This window comes from Cydia strobilella, chromosome 22, assembly GCF_947568885.1.
Source record: "Cydia strobilella chromosome 22, ilCydStro3.1, whole genome shotgun sequence".
Taxonomy (NCBI): domain Eukaryota; kingdom Metazoa; phylum Arthropoda; class Insecta; order Lepidoptera; family Tortricidae; genus Cydia; species Cydia strobilella.
This window is the reverse complement of record NC_086062.1, coordinates 11,269,024-11,296,994: the sequence shown is the minus strand read 5'-3', so window position 1 is coordinate 11,296,994 and position 27,971 is coordinate 11,269,024. Positions and strand designations below refer to the sequence as shown.

General features: G+C 39.0%; 1 long non-coding RNA gene across 2 annotated transcripts in view; it reads right to left on the bottom strand.

Annotated features, from left to right (window-relative positions):
• LOC134751528 (uncharacterized) overlaps window positions 1-27,971 on the bottom strand; it is a 49,216-nt gene that overhangs the window by 4,643 nt on the left and 16,602 nt on the right. The window contains exons 1-2 of one of the 2 annotated variants that reach the window (XR_010128669.1): window positions 22,360-22,478; window positions 43-313 (exon numbers count right to left, since the gene is read on the bottom strand). This is a non-coding gene — a long non-coding RNA (uncharacterized LOC134751528). Of the gene's footprint in view, window positions 1-42; window positions 314-22,359; window positions 22,479-27,971 lie in introns of those variants that run through there. The other variant, XR_010128670.1, reaches the window with a different exon arrangement.

Genomic DNA, 27,971 nt, shown 5'->3' with positions numbered 1-27,971 from the left:
CTGCGTCAGCACGGGTTAAAAATAAATAAAGATAAAACTCACCTATCACAAGTCGGGGGTAGAGTACTCCGGTCCGCACTCGCCGCGGCCAGCACGACCACCAACCACCACAAATTCATATTTACTTTATTAATTATACACTAATGGCACTTCACTATCACTAATATCACTCAAAAGGAACTATTACACTATCTCACTGGAGTTTTTGGCGAAGTCTAGTGTTTATGTGTTTAGGAATATGTTGGTTGTGTATTTCCTCCTGAATGGGCTGGTCATTTTTGGTTGGTGGTCTAGGCGTGCATGTCTGGGGGGTCTGAAAAGAAAAAAAATTTTGGTTAGCACAATATTAGGGGAATTTAAACAATATGTTATGTATGTTAACAATAAATAATTTCACGATTTAGACCACACTTGTTTGTTGTTGTGTGTGTGTGTGTGCCGGAAGGATATGTATTAGCCTAATACACCCTAATAAGCCCTAATACTATTAGGGCTTGAACTTTTATCCATCTGATGGGCTCTACATTGAAAGAAATGTTTGCATAACAGTAACAAAATATGATGTGTCAAAGTCACGTCTAATTCCTCAGAATGGCGAATTGTAAGCGAGACTCAGCGGACACATTGTTAAACATATGGTACAAGTCACAGAAGACATGTAACAACAGCAACGTACTTAACTGGCAATTCAACGGCCTCCTAAACTAGTGCATATATAGTAACCTACGATACAGGAGGTCCTGGGTTCGAACCCTGGCTAGCGTGGCTCACTCCGCGATTTCGTCGCGTCGCTACAAGTACATGCGGCCCACACCAATTTTGGTGTCTATCCATAGTAAGTAGTTGCCGCGCACCGCTACGGAACGGACGCCTGCTCGCGCTTGCGCCACCTTTTGTTAGAGAGTGAACCTTCTGTACTTAGTACTATTATTTATTCTGTGACCTTGGTATGGGCATTTATTTGTTCCTGAGATATAGATGTTATATATGAGTTAAGTGCTTACTTATTTATCTATATAAGTAGGTACGTACAGTGCAAGCTTTGCTTAGTTTGGGCAAAGATAGATATAACTCCGTAATAGATGGATACAGTCTAAGGAAAAAACGTGCCCCAAAAATCAAGAAAATTTGATTCTCGTTCAGAGGGCGCTACTAGTTTTGGCCTACAGTCGTATAGATGGCGTTGACGGTTTCGTGTGTTATCTAACAATTTTAATGCATATCAGTGAAAGAACATGGGTCAAAATCATAAAAATAATTAATGCAAATAAAAAAAATCATTTATCTATATTTAAATACATTCTATCGTATTTTTATAAATCTTCATTTTTAGTTTTAAAGTGTGTCGACAGATGGCAGTGAATTTACTGGGGTTACAAAATTTACTATGACAGTACCGCTCTAGTATAAGTTACTCTGTGGTTTGGGGCTAGGTCGACCTGTGTAAAATTGTCCCCAAATATTAAAAAAATGGCCAGTTAATGTTATATTTATATACTTTGTAACTCGCATCTAATTTTTGTGTAGCAACAAATGGTTTCTTATTCTGGTGTATGTATTTAAGACAAACTCATGGTCATTGACCGAGCTTCAGAAATACTCAAGGATTGCCAGAGGACGGCCGCAAATAGAACAGATTAAAATGAAAGCAGTGCAAAATTCGCTACGGTTGAATTCTTATTCAACCGTTGTCATTGCTAGTGACACAACACTTGCCAATAACTCGTTTAAATTATATTACCTACTAGTTTGGCAACATATAAGAAATGTGACATATTCAATCTTGTAGCGAAGTCAATAGAATCGATGGCCGTATAGATTTTTATTTTGTTCTAACGCATATAGGTACGAGAATAATGCTGTTTTATGCAAATGTTACCGGCCAGAACTAGTTTGGCCTAGGTCAAATTTTACACTTGTACACTAGTAACATTTTACACTTGTACATCTCAAATATTTTCAATATTTTCTTTAGTTCTTCCTTAGAAGAAAGGGAAGATGACATCATTATTAATATGTTAGTAGCATTGAAAAAATAATGAAATAATCGTAAATTAATTTATGCGTTTTTAACACTGTTTTGTTGAGTTGAGTTGTGCGATTTGGTACCTTTGCCAATTTGTATAGTTGGGTCAAACTTGCACTGGCACGCTGGTACTAAAGTTTGGGGATAAGTATACAGAAAAAAAAAACAGATTTTGAAGTTGTATCACTTCGTTGTTTGTTACGTTATTCGCTTTAGAATGAGAACGAGTTTAACGAAAACACATGTCTTCGGTATAGGACCCGTGCAAGTATCCAGAAACCAGGAAGTTTTCCCAGTAATTCTAAAGGAGCATACAGAGATGTGGGACGCAGAAAAAAAATTTAAAGGGGGGAGAAATGTTTTTGTCACCAGTCTCGAATGTACTTCTTTAAATTGTTATTAATTCGATGATAGCCGTAGGAGTGAAAATCGCTGCCTCTTAAGTTTTGCAACCTGTTAGAATACACGTGGTAGCGAACAATGGTGTAAGAGCGGCAACGTCGGACACTCATCTCCATCTGCTTTATAACGTGGCCTGATCACGCTCGGTAACAGTGTTGTGATATCTGTACGTTATTGCATGGTGACTATGTGGCAAAAATGAAAACTTTATGAGCTGAAATTTTACATAAAAGTGTCAATTAACTATTGTGTTCTATAATCGTCAGTTGAAGGCCACTTTTTTCTTGAAGGTTTGAAGGTTGTAGGTATATCGGTCCGGAAATACGGCGGTACATTCCACAGTATAGCTGTGCGAAGCAAGAAGTTTCTGGATAAACGCATAGTTGAGAACTGCCAACCATCTAAGTGGATGGAAATCTTGTCGCGTAGAGATGGCGGAAGGAAGCGGTAGGGATAAATCCAAGCAATTCCTCGCAACTACGCAATGTATGCTCGTAATTGCTACCGTCATTTTGTCAATTATGAAAAGACGTCTCTCCGTAAACATGAACAAGATTAATTACACCTAAGATCGCCACATGTCAGAATATCCCGACACGTCAGAAATTTTAGTTCTTTGTCAGGATTGCGGGATTTGGCGGGGTTTTTTAGGAACCATAACTGTTAAATCTAGCTAATAGTTTGGAGTTAGGCAGAGCAACGGGAAGGTTATGCTATAGCTACATTAAGAATAAGAATAAGAAAACATTTATTGCCACACAACAAAACAGAAATTACAGGAAACGAATAACACAAAAAATTGGCATGCGCGACAAAAGGAGCGGGCTCAGCATATGCTGCGCCAGCCACTTCACCAGGAATTGACCGCACAGCGCTGATTTTCAGTCCGCCCCCTTACTGAACCACATTGATATGTGACATTATTGTGGCAAGCTTGGAGAAATTAACATCCATAAAATGTCTGGATTTTTAGGAAAGTGTCCGGACGTTTGTCAGGATGGATAGGTATGAAAAAAATTCATATGACAACCCTAATCTCAGCTAGTAACAGACAAAGCTCCTCAGCAATATCACAGTAAACAAAAAAATTTAACAAATGCCCGTGTCATATTCTGCTTGCTGTACTGTTCTATAAATAAATGTAGTTGTTATTCTAAATATGTCATTTAGTAAATGTGCACCAAGTGCATATCAAATTTCAATATGTCCAATTACATTGATTGACAACAGGTTAATGAAGGATACCTGAATAAATTTAATTCATTCTCCGCATGGTCTACTACTAGTACAATGTAGGTACCTAACTTAATTTATTTATACTACATACATTAAGAATGTCAAGTATGTAAGTTTTAAAGGAAAAAACAAAAATGTAATTGAAAGAAGTAATAGAAGAGTCAAAAAGTTCTAAATAACCGGCGTCTTTTTTGTGGAACTTACAAAAGACTTGGATGAAAGTTGGACTTAGTCTGTTTACTTTATGATGTCCACAGGAAAGTCACATAGGTAAACTTAATTTATACAAAAAAAATATTGACCCAAAAGTAAAAAAATTAACATCGGGCGTGTTTGCTTTGTAAAAACATATAAATTATTTAAACAAGTCATTAGATTTAAATTTATTTCGTAGGAAAGTATTTACATTATTAGGTCTTCAATCGAACTTAAATAGTCGTGAGACATATTTCAAAATATTTAGATCAGTACGGTTTTTACTCACACACACTCGTCGTCGTGTGTGCACGACGTACAACCGCCGCGGACACTCGTGCCTGAGGAAGGATTCCCAAAGAATCCGAAACATGTCGCCAAAAGCGACCAAAAATAATAGTGAGTAAAAACCGTACTGATCTAAATATTATTAGGTCTATTTAGAAACCATCGTTTGATGTCAACAGCTACATGAATAGTGAAAGACATGGGACTGGCATTCTTGATAAGACGCCAGTAGTAAGAGATGTCGACGATTAATCAAATCAAATCATTTTCATTCATTTTTTGCAACTAATTCAGTTTAGTCACGAATTTATGACTATTGTTATTTTATATTTACTTATAGCTTCTCGCAGCAAGTTACTTCCTGCATGCAATTGTCATTATTATCATGTCAGCTTAAAGAAGAATTTCCATAAAGGCCCGTCGTGCGCTGCAATCATCCAATAATTTTCCGTGTTTCCAACCAGATCATCGTCTAATCGTCGGAATTTGGTTGCATTCTCCGCCACCAAGAATTTTGTACCCGCAGCCGTTGGCTCTACGAGTAATTTCTCCACTCACTAAAACATATCAATATATCCTGTACAGAAATGATGGTCGATTTTTTCGACGTAACAGTGTGTAATGACTTTCAAGCTCGAAGAGTTAAAAAGGGACGTTAGCTCTGTGACGTAGGTAACAGCATCCATCATACACATGCTAAACATGACGGCTGTAGGTACACACTTGTCAACAGACCTCGAGACAGGCCGAGAGAGTGTGTACAGCTGGAAAGATAACAGACCCCTCCCCCTGATAAATTTGTTTTCAGGGGGGTCAACTATCTCTGTAGCTGACTGTACATCCTGGTCTCTTCATGTCTTGTTCTTACTCGTCTCGTCTCACCCTTTCTCGATTGCGGTCGGTCTTATGTCGAGAGACTCGAGAGCCGATAAAATCAAGTCACAGTCCATCGAAAGATCCGGATCCCATTTCGCTAATGACGGGAACATAGCTCTCATTAGATAATCAAAACCGTAGGCGTCACCCCAGGCAACGAGTCAATTGCAATTTAACCAACGGCCAATTGGCACAGTGACGCATCAGGAGGACGTGGGGTTTGTCACGTTGAAGTTTGTTTTGATCGCCAATTTTATTTGGTTGTGCCAATTTCAGGCAATATTGGCTATGTGCGAAGTTGGTGGTGGGGGACAAGTAACACCAACGCACGACGTGGAGGAAATATGAACTTACGTGGGACGCATCTTCATACTATTTGGCAGTTGCCAACTGTCAAATAAGCAATATGTCCCACACCCACTAGGGCGGCGCCACAGTCATGCTATAGAGAATAGGACAATTTTTACACTAGTTGACCTATTAGTCCCACAGTAAGCTCAATAAGGCTTGTGTTGTGGGTACCAGACGACGATGTACATAAATATATAGTATAAGTATATAAATACTTATATACATAGAAAACATCCATAACTCAGGAAAAAATATTTGTGATAGACACACAAGTAAATACCCTTACCAGGATTCTATAAAATGTGTTTGACCCGTAAGTCCTCTAAATTCAGTGTTTCACCCTCGCGTGACGTGTTTTATTTTTATGTTTATTATATCGTACAATGCATCTAAAAATAATGATTTATGGTAGGTCTAAGCTTCTATAAATAGATCACTCACATGCAATCTACACATACCTACATACAACTCATACAAGCCAGAGTAAGGTCTTTCACCTCCATGTTATAAACTGAAGCAATGCTCTCCCCAATTGCATCATGTGCTTTAAGTACCTAATTTAACGAGGAAGATTTTTTGTCTTATCTTGCACAACTAAATTCAACTCTAAACAAAGAAAATACATACATGTGACAAACCCGTAGAATTATCAAAAGAGGAACATCAAAATGAATTTAGAGAGTAAAAATCTGCCAACTTTTCGGAAGAAACTGAAGGGTTTCTGATAGCAGAAATCAGCCTTCTCCAAAATAGAGGACTAAGAGAATTTCAAAAGAAAGAATAGAGAGCAATACTAATATTAAACAAAAAAAAACAACTTACACAAAACCATATAACATCATCAACATCGTGACTTCAACAGCAGTTCCACTTCACTAAATGGGACTTTCCGACAGCGAATAGCTGAATTGAGAACCTCTTCTTTATTGACGTCAATTTAAAATCAGCAGCGGGCGAATTATGGATGGCTTTTTCCACAAGACAAAATAAGTGTCACTCGTCTGTCTTTATCACGCTGAGACGTAGACAAACATACCTTAAGATTCTCAGGAGATAACCTAAAGGGAACATGAAAGGATTTTAGCTAAAACACGCGGAACTAAGTGCGAATATCCGTCGACAGCACGCAATTGCCATTTATAGCGATATCAATTGGAAAATTACTAACCTTGGTAACTGGATTGAACCTTGGGCGCCAAATGTAACATTTAAAGTACTTTTTGACAAGGGTCTAAGAAGTCAAATTTAGCATTGCATTAAGAGTAATTTTTTTGTACACTATATAAATTTTATATTCATGTACGATTCACATTGTAAGAAGAAAACAAAATATAAATCTTGTCTTCCTGATTTTTCTCGTTTCTAAGGCTAGTATAATCATAAGCCAGGCAATGTTGAAGTTACCGGATCGTGAGAATGATTTCCTATAAGATGTACAACTGAAGTAAGTTAAAGCTGCAGGAGACTCACAAGGATATATAGACGAAAGGAAAAGAGCAGGATAGCGAAATCTGGACCTAATCGCCTAGTAACCACCTTCACCAACTTATTCAGCTTACTGTGGGATAATGTAAGAAAGTCCGGTGTCTCATAATATTTATGTACTGGGCGCGTAGCCAACTTTTCAATCGTTAACGCTCCGTAGCGTATCGTCATCTCTCTCTATCACTAGTGCGACAGTGACAGTTGCGTTTCGTTTGCTTCGGAGCGTTAGCGATTGCACGTTGGCTACGCACCCTGATCAGATTTACTACATATTTACTCCCTGACTTAAGGGTACCTATGAATTCCTTCTCTATCCGCTTGCAAATGTTTTCGACCTTTACTTATAACGCGGACATCCCAGCACAAATGGTCCATAAATTTCAATTTCACGAACTGTCCGTGTCACGCGCAGTTCAAACCGAGATTGATGCTTAAAATAGCACCACAATTGTACAATCGTGGCCCTTCTGAATCGCCTCACAGGGAAGAATTCGTTGCCAAGTGTTAGAACATAGAAGATGGATTCTAACTAGGAGGGATTTTTGGTACAAAATATTCTCCGATATGCTTAAAAATGTTTGACTTGTTGTTGCAAAATAGAACGGAAAAATCTTAATTATAGGCAAACTCGAATTAAAAGAAAAACCGGCCAAGTGCGAGTCGGACTCGCGCACGAAGGGTTCCGTACCATTACGCAAAAAACGAAAAAAAATCACGTTGGTTATATTTATTTTATTCTGTTTTTAGTATTTGTTGATTTGTTGTTATAGCGGCGACTGAAATACATCATCTGTGAACATTTCACCTGTCTAGCTATCACGGTTCATGAGATACAGCTTGGTGACAGACGGACAGACAGACGGACGGACGGACAGCGGAGTCTTAGTATTAGGATCCCGTTTTTACTTTTTGGGTACAGAACCCTAACAATAAAGAATGTCTTTTAGCGGCCGGAATGTATGAGAATCGATTAATGTATTGTTTTTAACCTGTTTCGAAGAAGTAAGATCAATGCAAACAGTGAAATAGCAAAATATGAGATAATGTAGTTAGATTTTCGATGCCGGCGGCATCTGTCATCCCCTCATCCCATAAATAACTGTTAAGCGTTTTATAAAAGCAAATTTTAATGAACTGAGATTACAGATGACGTGTGACCGTTCCTAAATAGAAGCGAAAGTACTCTGGTTACCACAAAATAAAATCACTGCCAAGATTGCCCTTCCTTTTAAGGCCCGTCCACTTTTAAAACAATACATTAGAATCTCATCGCTCATCGCCTTATCTCGTAGCGTGTTTAAAACGTCTGACGTCACAAGCGCGTGTCCGTGACGACACAAGGTCACGCGTGCCACGCCCACGGAGAAATGGCCAAATAAATTCAGTCGAAGCTCTTATGTAATTGATAAAAGGTTTAATTTTGACTGTCTTTGGCAAGGAGAAATGGCCAAAGGCAAAGTAAGGATTACACTCGAGAAAGCATTAGCGTAATTGATAGAAGGTTTAGTGTTGCCTGGCTTGTGTGAATGGTATGGTGGTATCTGTATGGTGTTCGTGCGTTTGCGCACGTAAAGCGAGTTTTCAAGTCAGGATGATACTTTGGTAAACGATACTGAAGTAAACCGCAGCGTGTTTACTATGTTACGCGTTTATTTAACCGCTAAATACGAAACTACGTAAGTAAATGAAGTTTTTGATGAATGTAACTATTTTTGTTTGTCAGTGGCATCTTTGAATAATTCAAAGATACATAACGTTATCTACAATCTACAACTGTGGGGCAACTGCAACCAATAGGGCAACTTGGCCAATAATAGGCAAGTCGGAAGGTTTCGAGTTAATACATCAGGCAGAGCCTCTTACAACAGTTTATTAATTATTGAAAGAAAGAAAATACTACATCCCGGTCATCCCGGAAGGGTCCCGGTTTAGTGGTAAGTTTTTAGTATTTATTTTTAAGTTAGGTTTTTTAGTTTTAGTTTATTTTAGTAGGTACAGGTTGTCCCGTAAACATGTTAGCTTATCGAATAAATGATTCTTACTACACATTCAAGCGATAGAGAGGCAGCAAACGAAATTTCGATTTTTAGTAGGCACTGGTCTTAACATAACCTTAAGGAACCGGAATATGATTAATCGAGTACATTTACGCAACAGTGGCTCTGTGAGCTGTAGACCTCGCGTTAAGATTCATAAGCTAAAAAATGTAAAAACAAACATTTTTAAGCTTATGAATATGCTTTTGAATCCAGTTCAAAACTGTAAACGTGAACATACGAAGGTGTTTCTCACCGTCACGTCTATAGTTCCAAGTTTAGCAAAGACAAACGACCGTCACGGAAGATCACAAATCACAAGTCAGGAGACTTGCCAAACGTACACGTCCGTTTTACGTAACTGGCTAAGACAGTAGACACACCCACTTAGGCCCACTTGCGCCATCCCACTAACCTGGGGTTAAGCGGTTAAACCGTTAACCCAATGTCAAATTGTACTGGTAACCATGGTAACCCGGGTTAGTGAAATGCTAAAATGGGCCTTAATTGGTATATTTTTAGATAGAGGGCGTGATTGGCACAATCGAAAACAAAGAGTGAGTACAAAGACTTATGTCGTGGCCAGATCTTAAAATAGATCATTTCATGAAATGCTCGGTTGGCTACCATCTCACTTTAATCATCTCACCAATCAATGCGGTTTGGAACAAGGTCGCGTTAGAGCCTTGATGCTTTCACCGAACATGGTCAGCACATTCACGTGTCAATTTGACCAGCTGAAGGTGATTATAATCGAGTTTCTGATTATGCGAGTGGGTTTTGAGTTCGGGTATTATTTAATTTGTCTGGAAGAAACCTTTGGAATAGTTTTGAAAGATTATATAATTTCAATGGGCGCGATTGTGCGGTTACAGATGTTTTCTTTCGCGAATTCTACGGCTGTGAAATCAACTCCTACCGAGGGTCCCTCGATGGGCTTACGAAGGAGTTTAAAAAAAAAAACGGCAATAAAATCACGTTTGATCAGAGACCCACTTAAATATTTATTTTATTCTGTTTTTAGTATTTGTTGTTATAGCGGCAACAAAAATACATCATCTGTGAAAATTTCAACTGTCTAGCAGCTAGACTTGACTCTAGCTAACACGGTTCATGAGATACAACCTGGTGACAGACAGACGGACAGCAGAGTCTTAGTAATAGGGTCCCGTTTTTTACCCTTTGGGTACGGAATCCTAAAAAGGAGTATAGGCGTCCATGAGGTGTCCCGTACAAACAAACGCATATTAGGTAAATTTTTTCAACGTTTCAAGTCGATGATTATTTTACTGAACATTTTTTACATCTATTGTGGCAGAAAAACACTGTGTACGGGACAACGGTAGATAATTTCGTGGAATGCTTCTGTAAAGGTTCTAAAAGGTTGGGTATTAATCGAATTTAAACTGTTGTGAGACATACTAACATTAAATCATTTTACGGTTTAGACTCACTTGTTTTAGTCACTCGCGCGACATGTTTCGGAGAGCCTAGGTCTCCTTTCTCAAGCACTAATAGTGCGAGCAGCGTTCACGACGACCGTGTATTGCGTACTGAGAGGCGTAAGGAGACCTAGGCTCTCCGAAACATGTCGCGCGAGTGACTAAAACAAGTGAGTCTAAACCGTAAAATGATTTAATTTAAGGTTGGGTAAGTTGGGTTGGGAACGTGCAATAGTTGCATATGAACATTCTGTTGGTAATGTCCATACCATAGGCTATGATCTTCTCCTACCAACAGGCGGACTGTATGGTTGTTTGCTTTGTTTGGCACTGTAGTATAAAAATATACTGTTTTGCTTTTCTGTTCATTAGACACTTTCTTTGTAGTCAATATATTTGCCCTTACACGAGTAAGAAGCAAACAACTCGAGTCAAAGCACTTAAGGTTATATCTTTGAGTGTTTTAACTAATAATTAGTAACCCTTATATAAAAATACACTTGACAAGGTAAACGCTTTAAGACATTGACTCGCTTTCTATCATATCGTGTTGAAGATTATCCATCATCTGATGATGCCAAAATGACGTCCTCTACCAAATGATAAACAACTAAATTTAGAGTTTTGTAACTCTCGGACTTTTTCCGTTCCCACCTGAGAATTTAGTTTTTTGGGTGCTCGGGAATTCCCGGGTAAGGGATGGTGTAATGTGCAATAAAATGTTGATATTTTAAACACAAACAGAATCCTTTTGCGTTTAAATTTACAGAAATTCGTAACTGTCCCGAGTAGTGCATGTCTCGAATTCGCACGTCAAGTGATTTTTGGGCAACATAGAAACCTTTAACGGCAATATAGCCAATGTTGTGTAAACCTGAAATTACATAACAAAACGGAAGCCGTTCTGACACATGTAAACTACTGGCACATTATGATTGATCACGATGATCACTCATCAGGGAACGATGAAGAAATCAGTTAATACTAAATACTCTAAAAACGGAAACAAGCACTAACAACATTTAGGTAAAGTTAAGCCTAGAAATAAAATAAAACACACAAGCTATAAAATATACTTACCTACAAAAAACGAACGCAATTATAAAGAAAATACCCCTTCTAATAAGTCGGACTGCGGCATAGACCCCATGACACTGGCGGCGTTACCTCTCTGTATTGCAAGGGAAATACGTTGAAAGAGGTACGCGCCAGCCCTGGGGTCCCCTGAGGTGTCGACCAGCCGCGCCGACAGTGCTCCCATGAATATTTTCATGTCGGCTGACCAGGGACCCAAAGTCTCAACCGCGAGCGCCGCAAACTCATAGTCGTTAAGCAACGCTGAGTATTTGCGGCGCTTGAGTACTTGGGCCTGGTCTGCCGCAGCGCCGGCCCGAATGCGGGTCCCCTGAATGTGGGACTGTGCAAAGGTGTCGACACAAGTTGCGTCCCACACCAGGGCCCTTCCTAATTTCCACGGCACCAACGTGGCTCCGTCAGGACGCTTGCCGTCGTCCCTTGCCATGCCCACAGGTTCTAAAACCGCAGGCACAGACACGGTGGCAAGCGCGCGACGTACCAAATCGTTAATGGTGCCGTGGCGGAATATTCGGCCGGCGCTTCTTGAGCATGAGAGGCCATGGCGGCCCAACTGGTCCACATCCTTGTCGCAGACGCAAGTATGAGGAACACATATTCTGGACCCAAGCCTCAAGCATATTGCTATCCTTAAGCTACTTGGGTCCAGAACAGTGCCGATCTGTCTTGATGGGAGAGCTTTTAACCAGTGGCCCGACTCGCGGGCGGAAACTGCCAGAATGCGCGCACGTTCGAAATCGTCCGGGCTGTGTTCCATGAGTGAGGCATGGGCTATCTTTAGAAGTGGGGAGTCCCAATCCCGCTGACAATGACGGGCAACTGGGATGTCCGCACTCGGGCACGACTCACACCAGGCCTCCCTGGCCTCCTTCAGGTTCACTATCTCATCGTCTGGTATCGAGGAACGGTTTAAAATAATACCGACGAGAGAAAGCGAGCCGTACACAGAGGACAGGAAAGCAGGTAGAGCTATGCTCGCGGATGTGCGAACACCCAGCCCCCCAAATCTTATTGGGAGAACCGCTTGGGTCCAGGGCCTAGTTTCAAAATCAATGTTGAGGATTTTGGATAAAGTTGTCTGAAGGGAGGAGTCAATCGATGAAAGGATAGATGGGAATTTCCAAATTTGGCAGCTGCGGAGTAAGTACATAAATTTTGGGGTGAACAAACAGAAACGAATGATAGAAAGCGCCATATGAGGATTTATTTTAAACAAGATATCCGATGTACTATTGAATAAATTTAGTTTGCAATTAATTACAGGGGTGACTGATTCATCGAAAATTGGAGAGCCTAAAAGGGTGAGGGACGATTTAGAGTGAACAGAAATATTTGGCAGGACCGTGTTAAAGTTAGTTAAAATTTCAATTTTTCTTTCCGGTGAAAGGTGATCTGGTAGGAAAATCTCACATTTGGTAAAGTTTAACGCAAGTCCGATTTTGGAAAATTGATTTATTATGTATTGAACGTCTTGTAGAACATTTATGGCATCACCACCAAGGGATCCATCATCTAAATACCAGAGGTTGAATTTTGAATGTAGTTTAGTGATGATTGGATGAATGACTAAGCTAAAAATGGCGGGCCCAAGCGGGTCTCCTTGTTGACAGCCCATGCTTGATAAAATAGTTTTGTCTCCAAATAATAATTTTGATGGTGCTCCGTAGCATTGCCATAAATAATTATAAATGTCTGGCAGTTCTTTTTTTACTTCTGCTAGCAGAGCACCGCGGTCAACCGAATTAAAGGCATTTTTAACGTCTAATTTTAGAAAAACTTCAAAGTCCGGACGATTCAAAAAAGTGCGCGCAGCGTGTACCGCTGCCTCGCAGCCGCCCTTGATTCCAAAACCCAGCTGTCGAGGTTTGAAGGCGTTTGTCAGTTTTTTATTGAGCTTTCTGCAGCAGAGCTTTGAAGCCAATCGTCTGATGGTGCAACCCACGGCGATCGGGCGAATCCCGCCATCTTTTTTGGATAGGGCCACGAGATTAGCACCGTACAACAGCGGGACGATCTCGGGGTGTACGCGGCCCGATAGCATTAGGTTTATTAACGCTGTGAGTTCCTTTAGTAACTCTGCTCTTGCTTCGCCTAGAGACTTCGTGGTCAGGTCCTTTAGGTGCTGTGGAGACAAACCATCTAATCCGCCAGCAGATCCGTTGGGAAACGATGATATGGCTTGCAACACTGCGTCCTCGCATACATGTATCGTAGGGTCGTCAGAGGCGGGTAGAACTGGCAGCGTCAAGGAGGCGGCAGGGGCGGGGTGTTTTTCAATCAAGACGGCGTAGGTCTCAGCAGAGTGCGCAGCCAAGTCGTCGTGGGAGAATAAAAGACGGGCAGCTCCACTTACATCCCCTTCCGAAAATTTATTTTCAACTGATCTTATCTTGGTACTGAGTGAATTATGAGGTAAACGAGTATAATTTTCTCGGGATGGGTAAGCAGGGTAAATAGCTTGGGGATTAGAGAAAAATGATGTATTATTTTTAATTTGGGACGTAAGTGTAGCTTTACTAGATTTATCGGCACGGAGGACTATGAAAGGGAAGGTGAGAAAACGCTCCCATGCTTGAGTGGAATTCTCGGCAACAACTTTGGCTACGCACTCGGCGAGGCAGCGTGCAACACAGAAGCGCGCGCCACGGGGTATTCTCTTTACAACTGGAACGTTAGCTTTTAATGAGCCTAGCCTATCCGCTAGTGGTGGTGAAGAAGCTGTGTAGCCCCTGGCGGGGGATGATGGCGCAGGTTGAGAAGCGCTGGGCAGCGGGGGGTTGACAGCCATACGGGTGCCATGCTTATAAGCAGTATGGATCGCAAGCCCCCGCCGACCTTTGTATTGTTTATTGTCTCCGCAAATGGGGCAACACAGCAGCTCCGGTGGGTTAAGGCAGGGTTGAGAGGACATATATATTACTTAATAAATCTAAGTATAAAAAACAAAGATCTTAGGTCATACGCACGATTACAAAATAACATATAGTTATATAAACTAAAACTACTTATAAAACGAGAAATTAATGAGATATAAACAAATAGGGGATAGTCACGTATATCACAATTTCAGTGAACACACACTTTTACTGGCACTATTTCATGGGTAGACTATTACAGTCGACGAACAGGAAAGAAGAAATGTTTGATGATAATCGGTAGGTATATCACGCACATCTTTAATACAAAATGTAAATAAATATTTTCACGAGTTGACAGATGTCATGTTGGCTCGGGCACCCAGCGCCCCCAGCGGCGCAACAAAGTGGCCCGGGCTGCGGTCTCCGCGAAGTAATACTGCGGTTCATGCGTTGTCTATAACTTGTCTAGCAGCCTCAAAGCATGAGACATAAGATATAATCTTCAGATATATTTTATTTTAAATTTATATACGAGACGTCATTTTCAGTGACTATTTGCGTTGCTAGGTTAATTACTCTTACAGTCGAGTTAGATAGATTATTGAACACTGTTCATTGGCACACCTCAGTAAAAAGATACAGCATAAAGAAAAACAAAGAGGCAGACAACCGGCGATCTTATCGCTAAAGAGCCGATCTCTTTCAGACAACCATTGGGTAGCGGAAACAAAGCATTTAATCAAAAAGAGTATAGGTGTTGCAAAAACGTCGAGTCAGTCGAGTCATGTTTTCAGAAGTTTCGAAGGTTCAAGATCGAGAAGAACCGTAAAATTTTCCGCCACTAGATTAGGAAGATAAACATCTCCAGCACGACCGCCAGTCAGTTCTAACCGCTTTAATATCCTGCACACAATGCGGCATCACAGCCAGAAACATGTATACAATTGTGGACTTTATTCAATTGAGATAGATTATCGAGATTTATGACTTTCCTGACGTTAGCAATTCACCGCTGTGACACCACAAGATGCATTGTATGGCTATTAACACAGCGAAGTGATGACTGGAAATTCATAGCGCTATAAAGTAGATATAGCAGATAAGAAAATAATATATGTTTCATTCTGGCAAACTCAGTTACAAGCTTTTATCATAATTTTCTTTCAATACTCATCTAGTGCTCATCGAGAGGACTCTACGAAACAATCCTAAACTCAACGAGGTTGCATTGTTTTGTTCACTAGTTCTTATGGCCACCTTCGATCTCCGTACCATATCTTCTGCGAATGTCGGCTACCAAAGTCCAGGGTTACCTTTATTAAGTAACGTGTACTCACTGTTTACCTCACTGTTCACTGTGAAGGGGAAGGCAGCGATTACAAAGTTAACGCGACCCAGGAGTCTTTTCTTTCCTGTCTTTTCAAAGGTCTTCTGAACATTACTGAAGTCTAGCATCTCAAATATTTTCTTATCAAAAGCTCCTCCGCGTCTTCATAACCAGACCGACCAGCATGAGTTCCGTTCTCGCGCGCAAGTAGATACTTGTGGTCGCGCAAGATGTATGGGGTAATCGAGTATTCGCAAACAACATATGACAAACGCTTGAAATCCAGAATTAAATTAGCCGACGCAGGCGCGGGCGAAATTGGTCTAATTTCCTTGTTACTGCTGCCCACGACCGTCTGTCTGATTGCCCGAAATGTGTACTATGTATAGAACACGGACTATTCATAGGGTCCCTTGATATGATCGATTGAGGTCACGGTTGTCGATGATGTCAGATTAAATTAGGATTTTTGAGGACGAAACTTCAGACTTTTAAACGTAAAGGTGACATCCGCTGTCCTTTTGGCTGGTAGTTTAAGGACATACCCGGGTCCAAACTAGTGTTGCGACATTACTGCTACGCCGTCGCAGGAAGATCACAACAGTAATACATCTGCAGCAGATATCCGAATGTCACCTTAAGGTTCTAGCTGCGATTCCATACTGCATTGCTGCAAGAAATGTCTTCCCTATATAATCGACATCGAAATTCACATTGTCTGCAACAATGCATATAATGCTGCAGACTGCAAAGTTTCAAGAAGAATTTTTATAATTACGTTCCCGGGAAATGGGAAATTCAGTATCAATTTCAATATAATTTAAAGGCTATACGAAATAGGTACAGCAACATAACGAAAACCGAAAAGTATCTTACGATTTATTAATTTTTCCCCAAGTACAAGTATAATTACGAGTATGTTAAGTACACTATTAGAAGTGATGATGACCGAGTCAGCCGAGTGGATCTGACGTAGTGACTTAATCTAGATGTCGCGGGTTCAAATTCTGTTGAGTTTTTCGAAACATGAACGGAATATCATTTATATATGTACCATTAGATTTTCGGCGAAGGAAAACATCGTGAGGAAGCGTGTATACTTACATTTGCGCAGAAATTCAAAAGTATGGGTAGGTATTTGTTATCCCCAACCCGCATTAGGCCAACGTGGGGAGTGGGGACTATAGCCCAAGCCCTATCGCGCATGAGAAGAGGCCTGTGGCCGGCACTGGGGCGTATACATATACATATAGGCTGAATAAATATTATACATAATTTGCACGCATCCCAAAAAGTAGCATTATTCTGAGAATTCATTTATTTTATAATAGAGGCATCTCGTGACAACGGTCAGCTGATGCAGTTGTTATCAAATATTAGTGCTCAGTGCAAGAAAGACGGATCTCGGCAGTGGATTAGTCACATTAGCTCTTGGGGGTACCTTTTTTCAGATTTTTGCTCATATCTCGAATATCTGTACGAATAGCATTATAATTACTTTGGACAAAAGTTTCAACATAAAATTTCTATAAATTGGGTCATATGTATTTTTACTCTACGATCAATACTTTAGGAGCTACATGATGTTTAAGTTACCAAAGAGATAATAATAGAAGATTTAAGAAAACGTCGTGTTTTTGTAGTTGTTTCATCATAACACAATTTTTTTGTGTAGAATATCAATTGGGCTGTAGCCGCGCGCGTCAGTTGTCTTCTTTGGCAGTCAAAGGATTAACAGCAGAGCTTATTTGTACAGGAAAGCATTAGGAGATTTCCGTAGAAACCACTGTATCTCTTTACCAAGTGTCGGTCACGATTCTAAATATATCCGGATGAAACCGTACCTTTTGAAGATCAAGGTGATAAGTGGTGCTAATGATATCTTTCCGTAACAACACGACTCGTCGGGCATATCATGTTATTTACATTTGCACTAACAGGTGAATGTTCGGATGTAAATTGACTAAGGTCAATGTGGGTAATACCATCTACAAGCTATTTCGTCACTTCTTACTTTTGCGTTTGTACACATATTCCACTTACATACATACATATAATCACGCCTATTTCCCGGAGGGGTATAGGCAGAGCACGGATTTCCACTGCTACGATCCTGACATACCTTTCGCTTCCTTCACTTTCATAACATTCTTCATACACGCTCGCCGCTTTAGGGTGCACCTGGCCTTTCTTCAGGATTTCCCCGATCTGATCAGAGAAAGTCCGCCGAGGTCTACCCCTTACAACTCCTGCTTCTTCTCCCTTATACACTGTTTCTTAGCCATCTTTCACTCATTCTTTCCACGTGTCCAAACCATCTCAACATTACCTTTCTCAATTTTTGGCACTACATCTTCGTTCAGTCCACACTTTTCCATATTTATATACTCCACTTACAGAAGGTAAAGCAGAAGGAGCGAAGGCAGCGAAGATCTTCCTTTCTGACTGTGTCTGAGCGAAGTACGTATACAAATAGGAGAGTTCCCTATGGTAGAGGAGCCCAAGAGGAGATTTTTGTATTTTCTCGATCGTGTCAGATACGAGTGATATCTTGCTACCCGTGGTCTACTTTAACAATTTTTAGCCGTCTATGTTGTTGTTAGTGTTAGTGGGGGGTTAAAAAATGGTTAAGTAGATTGTGGATTTGGTCATTTTGGTTCAAGTTAAAGCTATAGTTGTGCTATTAATTTATCTGACAATTATTTGTACGCATTTTCTTCATCTGACGGTTACGTTGTGAAAATGTGGTTTCGAAATTGTTTCGAATTTATTAAAATCTGTAGACGCTCCCCTGACCACTGGAAAACAAAACATTATTTAACCTTTTATTCCTCCCTATCATCTTATGTTACGATTCCAATAGGTCTCTCCCCGTACATACCTATACGTCATCTGTTTTAGCCCGACGACAGCAGAGACCATAAAACGGCAGACGAGTTATTAAATAAATAAGACGAAGATATCGATATCGTAATACGTAGGTGCACAAATATATGGACTTGAGATTTTTTATAAACAAGTAGAATCATTTCGCAGTTACGAGTATTATTCCATTACCGTATATTTTTGAAATCAAACTTATGTGTAATACACACAAGGACCTAAAAACTGGCGTCTACTCCATCGACAAGACCAAGAGCCAGGTTCTTCAATTTATCATCATCACTAAAAAGCAACTGGACATCAAATATTTTGTACATATTAAGTCCCGTAAAACCCATTGGTACCGGAGTTGGAACCCGCCGCCTTCGGTTGAAAAACTTGGAAAGTGGTAAATATTAGACATAGCTCAACTTACGACTAGACAAGTAATTAACTAAGTTCGGATTTCAACTGCAGAACTACAGATGTATTACTGTAGCAGCGCAGCGTCGTTGTTGCCGCCAAGTTACTTCATAACATGAGTGAATGAAAATATTTAGATCAGTACGGTTTCACTCACTATTATTTTTAGTCGCTTTTGGCGACATGTTTCGGATTCTTTGGGAATCCTTCCTCAGGCACGAGTGTCCGCGGCGGTTGTACGTCATGCACTGCCCACGCGACTAAAAATAATAGTGAATGAAACCGTATTGATCTAAATATTTTGAAATAGATAGTTTAAGTTCGATGACGGAATGAACGTCATAATCGCGGCAATAATCCGGTGGCAACAGTAATCCAGCTACTGATGACGTCACCTTTATGAACTTTAGGTGCATCTTCAATAGTGAAGGGATCCAACGTGACCTTAGACTTAATGGCGCCGAGAATCCGATCACAACAGGAAATAATTATGCAGAAGATATAATATTATCTAGACAACGACGATAAAGTAGAACTTGTTACAGCATAGCTATAATAATAGCAATGCGCAAGTTGCAGATCATTCTCAATATTTCTGGAAACTTTCATGCGTAAATTCTCATGCAAGTTACCACTATGCAAGATTATGAATGCGGCGCTTGCAGTGGAGACAATAATGGGTATAAGGACCCATTAACCTCTCGTATGCGCATGTCAAAAAATTCCCATATAAATAGCAATCGTGACACCTTCATGTTTAAGTTGAATATATATGGAGCAGATCTTCTACTCCTCCTCCTCCTCCTTGCTTCGTTCTCCTCAGTGCTGAGGGTCGTGACCTCCTACGTGAAGCACATGATTCCGGATAGCAGATTTCCACAGGCATTTCGATCTCTTGCGACTTCTAAGGCATCATGGACCTTGATGGATAGCGATTTGCTAACCTGGTCGGACCACCGCGTTGGACTGCGGCCCCTTCTCTTTCCTTCCACCGAACCAGTGACCATTAGTCTTTCCAGGTTGTCTCCAGATCTTTTTCCAGATCTGCTACTAAGCATACGAAAGGTTAAGGGCCGACTAAGGGGTCGGTGGACATGAAAACCTTCAAGGGGACCTGTCGACACGGCTGGTCGACGCCTCGGGAGACCATAAGGCTGGCGCTTACCTCTCCCAGCGTATATCGCTGACAATACGGAGAGGTAACGCAGCCAGCATTATGGGTTCAATGCCGCAGGCGGAGGCTTTAGCAGGGGTATTCTTTTTATAACTCCCTTTTTTAAGTAGTTTTAGTTTTATTATTGTCTTTCATCTTAAGTTAACCTTCTTATAATATGAATATAAAAGTCTCCACTTAACTAGAATGTCTCCGTTCATATTAGGGATTATTACTCAGTGTTTCATTTAACATATAGGACTGTCATGTAGATATATCAAATCGTTATAATCATCATTGATCATCTTATTATCATATCAGACCGATATGATAATAGTAATATGTAACAAGACGTATCATCAGTTGTCAATGACATTGTTACATATCATTTATCGTCACTGCACGTATTACGTATTCAGTGTCAACAGATGTAATATTCAATCGGTCAATTCGAATTTTTGATCTAGGTCTGAAATATTATAGCTAATAGGAATACATTTATAATTCGTTTTTTTACAAGCTTTTATTTAGTTTCACCTGTCCCGTTGTCTGTCTGTCTGTAATCAATTTTGCAAATTAGACCCACTTCCCGGTTTCTGATAAATCTTAAAATTTGCATACATATGTGAGTTGGATGGCAATGCAATATTATGTTACTATCGAGCTGATCTGATGATGCAGACAGGAGCTGGCCTAGGAACTATGTGATAAAACAACGCAACCTAATTGTGTTTGGGGTTGTTAGAATTTTGTCTCGATGAGTATTAGTTGCCTGTGGAAAGAAAAATATGTGCAGTCAGCAGAAAATTGTGTCGATGCTTAAGGATTAGGTACAATATGTGGGGTTATTCAAAAAAATGTACAGGTTTATAAACAGTGAACAATACCTACACGTGTGACATTCATGTAGGTACATACTTGCACGAACCCATGGGCTACGTTAACCGTTTAACATAAGACGCATCATGTGGTATTAGAGAAAACGAAAACCAAATTTTGCGATACAGATAATTTTAATAAATGTCATCACAACTTCAAAACGATCTCAGCTATGGATTTATGTAACATGTCTTCACCAATAAACTGTCTAGGATGATGTTTACACAAGATTTGATAAACCTCAAATGTCTGAATGGAAAACAAAGATATGGCTAGAACAAATAGGTGCTTTCACTATACCTATAAGATCATTGTTCCTTAATATTAGAAATGATAACGATACTTTCAAAAAAACATGAAGTTTTTAAGAATAAATAGAAGTGTAAAACATAAAATAGAATAGGTACATCAGAGGTAGAGCTAAACTAAATTTATCTCTTTCAAATACTGACCACCACTCCACTGCTGCAGGCCAGATACATTCACCATCAATACCGATCATTTTATATGGAATTTTCCATACTTAGGATCGAACCAAACGGAAATTATACTTCCGAATCTGAAGATTAATGCTTAATATTCGGATTTGAATATTAAAGCACATAGTATCCCAGTAAATATTTTTATTACCAATAAAATCAAAATGTTGAATGTTCGTTTTCTATGATTCAAACACGCATCTGAACCAAAGTCCTTCACAGTATCAGGCCAAGAACCAATTTTCTAATATGTCAATCAAACTACAATGGTAGAGTCATATGTGTGTGCAGCCACAATAGTGTTTAGAATATTACAATAGTGTTACTTGGTTTGAATTATCATAAAATATCATCTCTGTGGTAATATATGTTGTATTTGGACATGATCCAAGACAAAAACAACGGTACTAATAATGTAAAAGAATTTTAGCAACATTCTTATGTTATATATGTATATTTGTACGAGTAGCAACGTAAAGGGTAGCGACATACTCTGCTTCCGGTGTCGATAATGTAACGTTGACAGATGTATGAAAATAAATTAAAATATTACAACTGTACTGAATTTTATTTAACAGTGTGGAATGCAACACATACAGACACTGTCAAATGAAATTCAGTACAGTTGTATTTGATGCCCGAAAATTGAGTTCATTTTGAATTCGTCACAATGGTTAAATACCCATAATTTACCGTAATCATTTAATGTATGTGGCATCGGAATTCAAATAAAATAAAAGAACAATGCTAACACACGTTGACGCAAGAAATACTAATTCACTGTCTACAATACAGAAAAAAATCGAGGTAAGACATTCGCAGAAAACTGACTTGAAACAGTTATGTATAATAACAAATTGTGTTGAGTTCACTTTATTACGTCAAGGATGAAAAGCTGAGCCGATGCCAGGAGTTTATTTCTGAATCGTCAAGAGCGCGAACTTACCAAGAAACTCAGGTAATCACACACTTCACATACACAGAAACGGCGCACACGTCTGTCTCGTATCGCGGTCAGGTAACAACTGAAATTGTTCGAGTCAAGTCCACGATCGCACACATGTAGCGGCAAAAAAAACATGAAGCAAAACAATCGCAATGTGAAAAGAAAACCATTATAAGCGCAATTTGAGCTGTTGAAGTTGGCAAAGAAACTAAAGGTCTAGTTATACTAGATTTAATATTACTGTCTAGTTTTTTTTATGAATTACCAACGACGTACGCAGATGAATGACGCGTTCGCGAAAACTATACGCCATTTGTTATTACGTAATCTATGGTGCAATTAGGTTATGTTAGAATTGCTTTCAGAATGAGAGTAATTAGAATTTTGAAAGTATCGAGTGTATCGACCTAGTTTTCTTGACATGTGCTGGATTTGAGTACAATGAGACATATTTAAAATTTTAAAATAGTAATTATAAGAATTAGCATGTGTCTTTGCAGACTGCTTTGTTATAAAGGTGTTTGAATGGATAGTTAGTATATACTACGGCCATACTTCTGAAGTTCTGACTTACTGTCGCAACAGTACTAATGTGTTGCGACAGTAAGTCAGAACTTCAGAAGTATGTCAGAAGTGTAAGCTACAGTTCACATCCCAATGTCACCCTTACGTACAGAAGTGCAAAGTACTTTACCCTTTTAAAGGTTGTATCAATCTTGTACCAAAAAGTCCAAATTCATTCCAAATATGTAGTTAAGTTTTGGTGATTCATTTGTAGGTGATTTTCCGAAAGTACAATCTAATTTGAACCTTAAATGAAAGTACTAAGGTTGACACTACTGAGTACTACTGACCCGTATGTGGTCGATGAATCATACTGTGTCTGGAAAAGGGCTAAAAAAAGCTGGAAAATTTACAAAAGAAACCGGAAGCTTCCATTTTGGAATAATTTTCATTTTAGTGACTACTATATTAAATGTATTAATAACGGGTTACTCAAGTATTTTAAGTCGAAAAACGCTCGACATGTTTCACTCCGTACCGAGGAGTATCATCAGGAGCTTGCGTTCGTTCGTGCGTTGCGTTTGCTCGGTTTAATATGTCTGTGTCTCACGGAAGTTTTGTTCCTTTCATATGTGGCTAGTCAAAGGTATTTTATTTAAATAGTGACCTTGAAGATAATTCGGGTCTCCCAAAGATGAAAGGTTAAATTAGTGACTTTAGTAGTTTATTTGTTGAATAATTTTAAAATAGAAACGACACGAGGGCAACGCACCAATATACAAGGCCACCTGTACCCTCACTGCGATTGCGTCAACACAAACGCAGTGCATCTCGCTTGCACCAATGTCAGTACGAAGAGATGCATTGTGAATTAGTTTACGCAGTCGCTAGCGAATATGTCAGTGTCTAACTCGTGGTAAGGATACTTAATCATCAAATATTAAATATTTCAAATAATCAAAATTAATTAATTATCAAATATTTCTCACCTACACCGAGAATAATAATTAAATGTTTTATTCAACACATTCTTAACATATTAAATTATCGAGGTTGTTTAAGACGCGGTAGTAATAGTAAGGCATGATTATTAAAGCGTTTTCACATTGTCCAATCCGATATCGGATGTCGGATACAGCTATAAGAATCAATAAAGAATCAAAAATAAGCTTAATTGACCGAGCGAAAGCAAAGGTCTTCGTTTCAGCTTGGGGAAAAATGCTTTCGTCTGTCCGGCTGTTTTCCTCTAAAGGTCGCGCATTTTCTAACCGATTCTAGTGAAATTTTATGAGTAGGTTTGATAGTTTTACCTTTCATATACATTTTTTTTAAATGGTTAAAATGGCGAAAATTGCCACAAAGGACTTGAGGCCGGTGTCGATTTTAGTCGCAAAAATGTAAAATTGATAGATTTAGTCCGTGAAATTTTACACCTTTTGTTACCTAATTGAAATAACAAGTACTGGTTTCTATTAGCACGTCTTCTTATCTTACCTTTTATCAGATCAGTTTTTTGAAAACAGACTCACTAAATTAGTAATGTTTGCTTTTCTGATGGACGTTTAGGTAAACGCGCGTAAAGCACTGATTTTGTCGCTCTTATTTGTAAATTTCGTAAAGTTTGGACGGCTAAACATGGTAATTTTGTATTACACATATCCTGTACTTGACGTTTATCAGACTACATTTTTATTATTATGACTTTGAAGTAGTGTAAATGAAAGTTAGACGAAATCAATTTTCACCAGAAATTACTTCAAAACAAATGACAATTTCTCTGAAAATCGACTTAATTTCAATGTAATTTTGATACTTAAACAATCTACAACATTTGCTGAAACTATACTTATACATAAATTTGTATAATTTACCACCATGATTTTTTGATGAATTTTTAAAAACTGCCCCTTCTCTTCATGCATTACCGGTGACGCACGCTCGCGACCTCATTATTAAAAGGCAAGATGAGAAGACGTGCTAATAGAAATCAATACTTGTTATTTAGATATTACGTAACAAAACGTGTATAATTTCAACGACTAAATCTATCAATTTTACATTTTTGCTCCAAAATCGACTACGGCCTCTTAAGCGCCATTAGGATAAGTATATGTCGCTTAAACCCTTGTAAGTCCGCTGTGATGACTCAACTATTAAATATTTCCAGTTCAGTTTTAAAACTTTCCGTGAAATGTACAAAATGGTCATGCCGTTTGTATGACTTTCAATTTGAATATTTCATTTCATTTCATTTATTTATTTCTATAACAATATGATATTGTGTTAGAAAAATCTTACAAACTACTAATGCATGCACATAAATAATAACGGGACGTCAAAAAATAAAATTCCAAAAATACACTTAAAAAAAAAAACAACAAAAAAAGTACAGATAAGGTAGGTAATAAAAATGTCATCATTAATGTGTAAAGTTACATAAGATAGTTTTGTAAAAACAGTTTAATTTGCAAATATCTCGTCAATACTGTAAAAGCACCCCCTCAATAAAAATATCTTCAAGTGCAATAACAAGATTTCTCAATCATTTTCAATTGCAGCTTCAAATATAAGCTTCACTACTATTGCAGCGTTGATGCCGCCAATGTATCTGTCAATGGGGTTGGCAACTGTCAAAGGTTTGCAGAGATGGCGCCATTATAGCTTGTCCCTTTTTCTATGAGATTTGGCTTAAAGGGCATTCTAGGGATTGACAGGGCAAGCTATGCTAGCGCCATCTGCTAATTATTTCGACCGGCCAACCCCATTTCAATAATAGTGGCAATAACGCGACGAGGAACGTGCTAGATGCCATAAGGATAATATTTGTCAATTTTTTGCACATTATTTTTTTAAATTATATAATATTTTTAAACATCATAATTACCTTATAGGTGATGTGAAAAGCAGTATGTGTCACATGGTAGCAAAATTATTTCCATCTTGGGCGTAACAAACTTGAATCCCTCTCTACGCTCAGGATTCTACTTTAGAATCCCTCGTTACTCTCGGGATTCTATTATAGAATCCTTCGCTTCGTTTAGGATTCAATGTACGCCCTCGCCGTAAATGTGTCATTTTGCTCCCTTGTAACACAATCGACTATTCTCCCATTCCGAATTATTACAATTTACAAAATTGCAATGAGGATTTACAGGAATTATGTAAGACTAATCTTTTAAGACAGCGAAAAGCTGTAATCAGTTTTTTTGAGATAGATAATCTAAAGATATCGCTCATATCCCATTATCACATATTATACAGATAGCGAACATAGATAACACCCATTTTGGGCAAAACAACGGTACTAGAATGAAAAATTAATTATGATCTGTATACCTATCCAAATACTTACTGCTGTGGCGCGACGACCCGAAGTGGATCTTGGCCTCCGACATCAAAGACCGCCATGCTACTCTGTCCAAAGCCGTTTCTGTCCAGTCGACGGCGCGGAGTTCGCTGAGGTCTTTTCTGCACTTATCCAAATACTAAACTAAATTTTTCTGAATGATATTGACCGAGCGTTAGCGAAGGTCTACGTTTCAGCTTGGGCAATAATGCTTTCGTATATGTCCGGATATTCCCCTCTACAGGTCGCAATACTCAACCGATCCTCGGGAAATTTTATGAGCAGGTTCGATGATAAAATATCAAGTCTATTAGGTTAGAGTCAAGAGTCAAAATATTCTTTATTCAAATAGGCCTATAGCAACATGCACTTTTAAATTGTCAAGTTGTACAAATATTACCAAGCAATTTATTGATGCAGTTATTATTGTTTTTAAAAACATTGAATTATTACAGATATGTCAAACTTAATAATAAGAATTTCACAAAAGGATCGTCAAACACCAAAATTGTATAAAAAATAATAGTCTAGAAACTTTCTAGAACAAAAATCTAAATGTCAAAAAATACGGATTACCTAATATAGCCTATATTAGGTAATCCGTATTTTTTGACATTTAGATTTTATAGACACCTATAAAATCTAAATCTCTACTATATACTACTATATTATATAGGTATTCATTAAATTATCAATTTCATCGTTATTAACATAATAATAAATAATGTATACAGCGGTACTACGTAAACGAAATTAATAACTAGCTTAAATCTAAAATAGGCCCTTGAGGCATTGTACCAAGGATGCTGGCGGCATTTCCTCGCTCAATGCTGATACGTTGTGCGAGAAAGCCGCCAGCTCTTCGGTCACCAGTTACGTCAACCAGTTGCTTCGCGATTTCCGCAAACTTGTGCGCGCTGGGACGCCATGGACCTAGAGTTTCAACTCCAAATGGAACGAAAAGTTAAATAATTAATTATTTAGTATGTATATATACTTACCTACTCGTAGTCGTACAACTGATATAGTTACGTAACTGCAGCACGTGTTTGGGGCACGAGACCGTGTCATGTGCAGGTAAGTAGGTATTACACTCCTCTCCGGTGCCGTGTACTTCAACGTATTAGGATTGTAATTACAGCAAAATTTCTAAGACAACCGAGGTAAAAACCGACTAAGTGCGAGTCGGACTTGCGCACGAAGGGTTCTGTACCATTACGCTAAAAACGGCAAAAAAATCACGTTTGTTGTATGGGAGCCCCACTTAACCACTGTTTTTTTGCAACTCATAACTCAACATACAAGATTAACCGCTTACGTAGGACACGGCGAACAACTCGCGAACGCGAAGCGAAGCTACGTACGTTGTACGCTACGTGTGTACGCTGCGTTATACAAGTAAAAATATTCGAGGCGATCAAAAGAGATACTCTAAAGGGCCCACTCATTACCAGTCCGCCGGACGATATCGGCCTGTCAGTTGTTCGTAACTGTCAAATTTTTGTTCCAACTCCGTGGCCGTTGTGGCCGATATCGTCTGGCGGACTGGTAATGGGTGGGCCCCTAAAGGAGGTAGACGACAAATGTTAAAACGTGACCACTTTTGGGCTTCTGAAGAATCACATATCACATCTCGCTGGAATGTACCGAAATATTGTTATTGGGCTGAATAATACAAAAAGCTACATTCATTACATTTGACCTGTGTCACCTGTGGTTATGCATTGGTATTTCATGTTACAAGAAATAATTCACGCGATCA